This window comes from Copidosoma floridanum, unplaced genomic scaffold, assembly GCF_036245765.1.
Source record: "Copidosoma floridanum isolate Cflo_tuat_1 unplaced genomic scaffold, Cflo_Japanese_pri ptg000001l, whole genome shotgun sequence".
Lineage (NCBI taxonomy): Eukaryota > Metazoa > Arthropoda > Insecta > Hymenoptera > Encyrtidae > Copidosoma > Copidosoma floridanum.
Genome location: NW_028321878.1, coordinates 20,444,884 through 20,455,038, shown reverse-complemented (window position 1 = coordinate 20,455,038; position 10,155 = coordinate 20,444,884).

Genomic DNA, 10,155 nt, shown 5'->3' with positions numbered 1-10,155 from the left:
GTTCCAGGTAATAGTCAGTTGTATGAAACGGTGTCGATTGATGAAAGCCTGGGGACGATAATTCGTGAGGATAGATTATTTGGTGGCTATTCCGGTGTGGTCGATAGCATTTATTTTATTTTTTATCGATTTGATTGTGTCGAAACTACGTTTCTGTTCAAAAATATCATTTCGAGAAAGTTCCGTGGTACGAAACTCAACCAACACGTACGTTCGAAAGCTATCGTTGATCGTTAGGCAAAGTGTTATCGACATAATAGTCACATTTTTTGTGGAAATTTCAATGGTCTAATATCGTATTTTACCGGTTTTATTTCAAAATTGGCGTATGGCACTACAATATTTGATTCGGTTCGTTCGGGTATTGTCAAAAATTATTTCATACGTATTTTGTATTTTTATCGTAAACAAAAAATAATAGAGCATGTCACAGCTTATAGGAGTGGAGGTGTATTACGTCACTAAGACTTTCAAACGCTTGTATCCACATCAATTTTTTAAAATTCGTTTTGAGTATTCGTGAACATGTGATTTTACGTTCTCAAAAGAGCGCATCGATACATCCAGAAAATCATAATTTCTTATGGATATTTACTTCTTTCTTCTCGCAAATTCTTTAAATCAGAATCTCGAAGCGAACAGAGCATACCTTACATCTTTTTCTTCCATTTTACCGATTTTTATCAATATCTGAACCGTAGTTTGTTTGAAAATCAATTTTTACTGAGATCTCCCGTGAGCAACCATTTTAAGCCTATTGAAATAAAGCCATTTGTGTAAATTTTTTGACGTTGTGTAGACTCACCAAATTTTAACCGAGTTCTTTTCATGTAGTAATAGTTGAGGGTGAGCCAAATTTTATCAAAACCTTGAGCGTACTTGGAGTATCAAGAGTACTTACCTTTAGCTTCTTCTGAGATCAAAAAACGATTAATCCTTTTATATAATAAATATTTGCGAAGATGATGAATATTATTCGAATCAATGTCTTCGGACTAAGGAGGTTCGGCAGTGTTAGCGAGGGGAAACCTTAGAGAGGTAAAAGGAGGGAGAGCGTCTGGCAATGCTGTAAATTTTTTTGGCTCTAGCACGTTGTCCAATATTGACGTAGTAGTTATTTACTCTATTGAAATTATTATAATTAATAAATAGGAAATTCAAAGCTAGATCTAAATATATAATTTATTTGTTGAATTTAATTTAATGTACTTGTTAAAATCGTGTTACTAGAATGGGTACTGTAAAAAAAACAAATAACCTTTGAATTACAAATGCCGGTGGCAAAGACAAAATTCGTTTTAACGGAAAGTTTGCTAAAAAATTGAAAGTAAATAGACACTGACGAGGCAAAATGTTGAGTGAAAAGAGAAAAAAAAAAGCTTAGTCTTGAAAATTGTACAGTTAGAATGAGAAAAGTTGACATTCCTGTTGATGGTAAAAGAGTTGTTGATATCAATTGTATTTCCAAGAAAATGTTTTGCAGTAAATTAAATCATAAACTACATTTGACTGATATTATATTGATGAATGTATTCAGGGATTAGAATTCATTTTTCATGTGAAATCTGGTTTTTAGTAAAACATTGTAAATTACAAAAAAGTTGTTTTTACTATTCATTAAATTTTAAAGAGCGTGCCAAAACAGCGTCGCCAAGTCGTCTACTGCAACCTTACTTTTAGCTATTTTTTAATAGAAATTTGTTATGGAACTCGCTCAAACTTTGACAGAATGTTCTTTGAATACTATTCTAAAAAAAAGCAACTTCATTTATTTTTCTTGAGCTTGAAATTGAAGTGATTTTTGAAGAGCTTCTTTGAAACTCTGATGTTTTAACAAGTATAACGTCAGCTGCTATATTTAAGTAGAATAATAAATACGATAAACTATGAGCAATGTGTTATTCAAAATGAATTTTTGTATTGTACGCCCTTTAATAAATCTATACTGTTTTTGTGCGATCATCTATAATCATCAGCAAATTCAAAGGTTAACTGAGATTTTTCAGAATCGGGTTGACGATTTTGTCGTATATCAAACCATCTCGACCTTCGTGGTAGTTTCTAGATCCTTTTTATTGAACGTCTGCTATGTAAATTTAAATATACTTGAAAACTAAATACACAACGTTTATATAGCGTTGAATTTCTATCAATAATATGAAACGCTTCCATTCTACTATATACTATACTTTTAAAAAGTGTTTAGTTTTAAAATCTAATCAGACATGGTTACGCTATGCACTTGTACCTAATGATTGGTTCTACTGACGCATTTTGAGGGAGAGTTTCAAAAATGTGATGGAAATGGTAAAACTGCGTCAAGTCATCCAATCATCGTGTAACGTATCCTTGTCTCGAATACTTCGAAGTGCGTTCATTTTTGTGTTGCTTCCTTCCGTTCTTCCTCACTCACGAGTCCATACGGTATATTCGTAGGTATTTATAAAAAGTCACCCGCCGCATACCATCACCCACGTAAATGAAAAACCGCTGATGCGTCCGACTAATGCAGATGTCGATGCTCGCATGGGCAAGTATTTCAAGTATGCTCAGTGAGACAGTTGCATATCGGAAACGATATGAACGTACTTTGGAATCGTATTTTCGTTATCATCGTATGACAATAAAAATTGTGAGGTTTTGTGGATAAACAGTTTACGGGGTTACCCAGGTGTAAAAACGAAAGCACTTTACCGTCAATACAAGTGCTATCAAGTTAAACACAAGTCTTTCGATTTTTGCCACTCAGTTTTTAAGTACTACAAAGCATTGAAAACTTTGAAAATCGAACGGTCGTGCATTTCACGGATTGGCATGAAAAGAGAAGGCAATATGAAGCACCATAAACTATGTACCTTTAAAAGTTGAGGCGCGCTTTTTACATACCCGAGTACTCCTAGTTCAATGCTCATCTTTTTTTTCTTCCACGGTACTAAAGTTCCACTGCAGGATCAAGTGAGGAGAAATTGTAAAAAAAATGCGTGACGTACCCGAGTCATGTAGTAGACAGCCCGGGCGTGGTCGCAACTATAGGGATCACTGGCAACACCTTGTGATAAGAATCACGTACACATGGATAATTGACACGCACAAAGCACATACACACACATTTATGTATATATACATATTCCTATTGTACTAGTTATCACACGAGCATTTGAATTCCAAACATTTGGATGTACGTCAAGTCGATCACATCAATCAAAAGAATTGATTATAACCCAAGTTATAGAGAAGGTAAAACACACATTTACTAATATTTTTACTTACACGTATCAACATTTGTGTCCAAATGACGGATAAGCAAGTCCCGGTGTCATCTAACCTACACGCGGACAAACTTTTCCAGAAATCACACATGTACGCGCACGAATGAAGCAAACAGTCTAATCGTGCTGGCGTGTTGGGTGACACAAGTAGATGAACAAAATGCAATTGACAAGACAAACCTTTTTTTTTATAGGGTATTTACATGTAGAGTTTTTTAGTCACGACTGCTTTACAGAAGTGCCTTATATTTTTGCCGGAGCAAAAAGTGTAATGTATAAAAACTACTTATGGAGACGTATATATATCGACTATCTCCAAAAGTTTACATCCGATTGGGCACATATTTGGTTTGTAGCTTTATTTTCATAGCACAAACCTGATACTTTTAAATTAAAAAAATTTCGTCGAAGGGAGAAATGTTTCCAGCCCCAAGATTGCATAACTCTGACAAACTAAAGTCAGCTTTTTTGCATGTAACTGTTTGGATGCATATTTTAGGTCTATACATACACAGTCAAGATAAAAAGTAGATCTATTTTTATAGAGGTCAAATAACCAGTTATTTTGCTACAACTTCAGTTTTAGATTTATAGCTTGAAAAGTAATGTAGTGGTGCTACTATCGATTAATTAAAAAAACCGTTTTTGTTCATACGAATATGGGGTTATAATTAATGCTCAGGTAAGAAATGTGGCAGTCGTGCCTTGGATGCGAAAATTTACTTTTTGCATAGCCACTTGTTCTTATTGTTATTTTCTAAAGAAAAAAATTACAATTTTGACTGAAACATTAGGTACCTACATAAGACATAAATCACCAAAGAAGCTATTTAAATGTCAAATTTTAGATGAACAGTTTTTACTGAATATTTAGTGGACATTCGAATGCTCATTGTCAAACAAGGCGTAATTGCTTTAAGCTTTGTTTATCATTCGTTGATTCGTTTTTAAAAATTAATCGTGTTTTCAAAAGAATTTGCGACTCGGGAGGCATAAAAAACGACAATATTGACTTTCTCTCGTTTCACTTGAAATATTGCCTTCAATTTTCAAAAAGCACTCGTCAATGAACAACTCATGTTTATAGCGCTGCGAGCTGTGCATTATAAAAAATTTGACAAAACAAAATGCAAAAACAAGTTATATTCCAATCTATTCGAGTCAAACTATATATCTTCGAGTAACCTTTCGACATTGCACGTTCAAAATGACATAAAATAAGAACTTTGTGCAGGTACTCTCAATCCATCAGTCGAAAATGCCGAGGCATTCAGATGCCAAAAAATGGCGTGAGATCCTTTGCCATCAACATCGAAACATACACGTCCAAAATTCCCGATACTTATTCTTTCACCGAGATCCCAGGGAACCATCATCCAATAACACACAGCCAAAGCTCGGGGTTTCTTTCAAGCGAATAATCAATAGCAAATACATCCTCTGAGGTCGAGCATAGAGGCGTCCGATGACTCACGTGTGACACCAGCCGCACGTGCAGTTCACACGTCAGCACAAAAAATGGCACCTCGTGTAGAAGAGGGGGTTATTAACCCAACGGAAAAAAAGCACGGCTAGTCAAATCGCCCGGAAGACGGAAGCGCAGCGTGAGCAGGGTCGTTGACTCCGGGCGGATCATCGGCCAACCTGTACCACCGGGTCGTTATACCCCACACCTGCGACGGTAGCTGCCGATGTGCAGCGCAACCACGTCTCTTTCTCCTCTTCCGTTCGCCGCCAGTTTTCTCTTATCGCGTTATTTTCAGTGGTCTCCCGAGCGCTATCCGAGCAGAAAAGCCTGGAAAGACGCGCCTTTCGGAGAAGCGCTCCTATATGTGCACCTCAGACAACCGAGACAATGAACCCATGCTCTTTCCTTTCTTTGCTTCTCGGGCGTGTGACGTGTACTACACGCGCGCCCCGATAAGGCGATTCCCGTTAGATTAAGGTCGTATACCGATTAATTTGTTTGACAGAGCCGTGTTTTACGGCCCCGATAGAGTTGTCGTCTTCGAACGATTCGAGGTGATTCACGGTACTTTTTTTTTCCATCCAACTACACCGAAACGCAGACCACTTTCAGTGCGAATCATTGTTGTTCCAGCGTTGTACTTTTTGGAGCGATCGATCGAAGCGACCGGTGAACTTTTTTTTCGTTCGGAAAATTGTTTTCTACGTAAACTGGGGTCTCTGTTTCATAGAAGCTCGACAATAGCTCCGGGGGAATCCCAAAATCTTTGTTGCCGGAAAAAAAGACGAATCATGCTGTACCAGCCCAGATGTGGAGAAAGGAGTCACGGTATACGCATGAGTTCTCCGTCACCTTGTGCAGGCCGCACTTCTTTCGCCTCAATCGCAAAAGAGGTGTTTTCCATAACTCACCGCTGGTTGCGCAAAGCTTGCAGAGGCACTCCGCCTCATGGAAGACACCTCGTGGGCCCGTTTCCTCCCAGTCGACACCTTCGACCTACGTTGCGGGCCCACGTACTAAAAACCACAGACAACCATTGAATGTTAATTATCATCGTTCGCGTATAGCGACTTGGCTATGAGCATCATGTGTTATAGCGCACGAATACGCAAATTGCTCATCGGGCGATACGCGACACGCGTCGGTCGTGTCGAGGCGTGAGGAAACAATGATTTTTTTTTTTTCCTACAAGCGAATGGCTCATCAATCTCGCGTCGCTTGGCTTCCGAGAGGAATAAAATCTTCGAGTTATTGTTGGAACGATTGCAATATAACATGCTGCGCTGTACACGAGCGTGGTTGCTATTGCTTTTGGAAAAATGAGATTTTTATGTTTTGCTTACTAATACATGTGGATAAGAATTTCTTATCTGGATAAGGTGAAACATCCGGTGCTTCGACACTTCCCGTACAGTAAAATGTAATCGTTAACTTTTTTTTTCTTTGAATTAAAAATCAATCACTTAATCATGACCCAATTGTTAAACAATATCCTGGTGAAAGAGAGTTAGACGGAAACTTGTAACGTAAGGGAAAAAATTTTGTCCTTTTATAGTGTACATCAACGTAAATTGGATGAAATCACTAACGACTACATGACAAAATCAAAGCAGTTTGGGACTTTTTTAGTTGACAGTTTCTGAGAAACGTGTTTCCTTGCCATTTTTTGCTATTTAGTTGATCTTTCAATATAAAGGCCTTTGATTTAAGTGAGACCTTATGTTGAGACAAAAACAAAAGTAGATAATAGGAATGAGATACTTTGATAAAATTAAACTAAACACTTGAAATGATTTTGCAGTAATAAAGTCTGGGAAGCCGAATGAAAGTAAAATAATGAAGCATAGCGCGGCTCTAATGTGCGGGTGCTCAATTACTGAAACCAATTTTTTAGGAGGTTATTACGTACCTCATTACTTTCAATATAGAAGTTTTTGAATCAAACTATATATTTTACCTCAAGAATTTTTTATAACATGAAAGTTTAAGAATAACTACCTTTTTTTCGAGAAATAAAATCTTCAAGTTGGTTGACCATACATGTAGGGTTATATGACACTATAAACATCAAACTAATGAAAATTATTTTAAAATCTGAAGTTTCATTTTATTGAGTCTAAAATAAAAAACTGAAGTATCATTCTAGATGAAAATGAGAATGTTGTAGTACAGTTACAGACTTACAGAGGATCTAATAATAACATTGAAAAATAAAGTGATTAAAAGCTGGAATCCAATTATGTGAGACGATATTAGTGTATCTAAGGAAATTACTGAGTAATTTAGTTTTGAAGTGTCAATTACGTTTTTTTTCTTTTTTTTTCTCCTTTTTTCTAACTATTTTTTAGTCTTCTACACGTGGATCTGAAATTTATTTTACGATTATTGAAGAATTATGAAACCCAAAAAATGTTTGAACTAAAAATACACAAAGATGCATCTATCTGTTGCAATTTTTTTGTATATTGCGATCAAAAAAAGCTGGTAGATGCTTTGCATTTCGATCGATGAATTTTCAGCTCAGCTTTCCGTTGAACTTTGTTTGATCTATATTTAAGAGCAGTGAAATATATTTGCTTATGTCAATATGGACTATGAAGAATAATCTTTCAAATAGTTTCTTCTATTTTTTTATTGTCACCTAACGACGGAGACTCCGAAAGAAAGCTTCCAGTCACCTGTATCTTTACATTTTGTGCTCCTCAATTATTAATAACTATAAGTATTTCATGTAAACGATAGAGTCACATGATCAAACTTCGAACTAACTACATCATAAACAGATTGGTATCATTTCAAACGATCTCCCTTTCGCGCTTGATCGAGCATATGATATGCTTATCACATTTCACAGGTGAGACTCGATGATTCATCGGAACAACAATGCAAAAGCTTTTTCTCTCGATTAATTGAAATATAAACTGTTAACACTAGCTACATGATGGCTCTGTCGGTAGAGTGTCCACCTACATATCTTGATGGCCGGGGTTCAAATCCCCACTCTGGACCAAAATTTTCAGTAATAAATCAGATTTTTTTCTGGATGGGATAAGAGCTTCAGTAACCCTACCGTGTTCTTACCTACCGTTTCTCACCTAGTGTGAATTAAACAGACGTGTGGCTAAATACACGTTATAGTGTCAAAATATAGCCATGTCTGAGTCCTTTAAGGGGCGATGAGGAATTAAAAAAAAAAAAACTGCCAACACATTTGTACATATTTATACATTTGTAAATAAGCACACATATTGTTTTTCAACCGATACTTTGCATTATGGCTGCATCGATATGATATAAATACTTTGATATTTTGTCATCAACTTCAGAGGGTTTCCTCGAGCAAGTAAAAATTGAGATAAAAATACGTGGAAAACAAGATTATGCTCTTCATTAATGAAAAGAGCCGTATCAAAAACACTACGGAAATAGTGAAGGAGATTAAGTAAAAGTAATTAAGCTTAAGCGGAACGAAGCCCGCCACTATACAGTCATTGCAAAAGAAATAAATCTAGCCAGTATACGCACATGTGCGTTGCATCTTTTATCAATGATTAGAAGCAAGGCCATTATCTCGTCAGTCGATCGTCCGTGATAGTACAGTCAATAAACCGGGATTTAGTATCGATAGTGGAAAAGTTGCGGAACAGCACCGATTTTGATAAAACTTTTTGTAATGTGTTCGTAGGACCCTATAAGGAACATTCAGCCAACTTAACCTCGTCATGGGGGGGGGGGGCAAAGGGACCCAGCGGAGGGCATATGTACCCCAAAAAACTGCCCCAACCACGGAGGTGACTAAACAATTTTTTGAAAACGCTTATTTTGGCCCAAAAATTCTCATCTGGTAGGTATTATCGATCGCTGATTACGAATCTGATGTCAGATTACACGAATTATGCTACCTACCCCCCAAATCGGACCATTTTGGACCGAAATTTCCATTTTTTCAACACAAAAATGGCAGAGGGAGTATTGGCAAAGGGATTATTATATTTTCTGCGTAAATTTGTAATATTTTCGGGAATATAAATAGTAGTTATTTAAAATTCGTGCTTTATAATAAAAATTAATTAATTTAATACAAAAATCAGTGTGTTTCAACAAAAATTGGTATATTTACATATTTTTATTCATAATCCGAATCATTCTCGAGAATTGGAGATCCAGGATTCATCTGCTCTTCGTTATCACTATCTTGTTGATTTGCAGTTGATTGTTCTGCTTCGTCGTCTTCAGTTGCAGCCAAAAATTCTGGTGTAAAGCAATTACCACAGTTGCTTCCTTGGCAATATTTGTAACTTGGCGTGCAGTGCAATCCTGCTTTTCTACAGCCATACTTTCTGTCACACCCTTTATTACACCCACACAAAATCACATCAAGTATTTTTGAGGTACAGGCGGTTTTGTCATCCTCACTGGAACAAGCGTGCCATCTAGCAATTTCCAACCCCATTTGGTTGCATCTGACGCGGAAAACTCACCTTCTATGAAACCTATCCAAGATCTTACTTGATAATATACACACCCTTCAAGTGCTCTCTGAAACTGTTTCGGCCATGCCAAAAATGGCACGATTCACTGCGTACGTACCATAATTCGTGTAATCTGACATCAGATTCGTAATCAGCGATCAAAAATACCCCCTAAAGCACAGTTTGGATGATAAATACTCCGTTTGCCATTTTTGTGTTGAAAAAATGGAAATTTCAGCTTAAAATGGTCCGATTTGGGGGGTAGGTAGCATAATTCGTGTAATCTGACATCAGATTCGTTATCGGCGATCAAAAATACCCCCTAGAGCACAGTTTCGATGATAAATACTCCGTTTGCCATTTTTGTGTTGAAAAAATGGAAATTTCGGCCCAAAATGGTCCGAATTGGGGGGTAGGTAGCATAATTCGTGTAATCTGACATCAGATTCGTAATCAGCGATCGAAAATACCCCCTAAAGCACAGTTTGGATGATAAATACTCCGTTTGCCATTTTTGTGTTGAAAAAATGGAAATTTCAGCTTAAAATGGTCCGATTTGGGGGGTAGGTAGCATAATTCGTGTAATCTGACATCAGATTCGTTATCGGCGATCAAAAATACCCCCTAGAGCACAGTTTCGATGATAAATACTCCGTTTGCCATTTTTGTGTTGAAAAAATGGAAATTTCAGCTTAAAATGGTCCAATTTGGGGGGTAGGTAGCATAATTCGTGTAATCTGACATCAGATTCGTAATCAGCGATCGAAAATACCCAGAAAATGAGAATTTTTGGGCCAAAATAAGCGTTTTCAAAAAATTGTTTAGTCACCTCCGCGGTTGGGGCAGTTTTTTGGGGTACATATGACCCCCGCTGGGTCCCTTTGCCCCCCCCCCCATGACGAGGTTGAGTTTGCTGAATGTTCCTTAAGGTCCTACGAATACATTA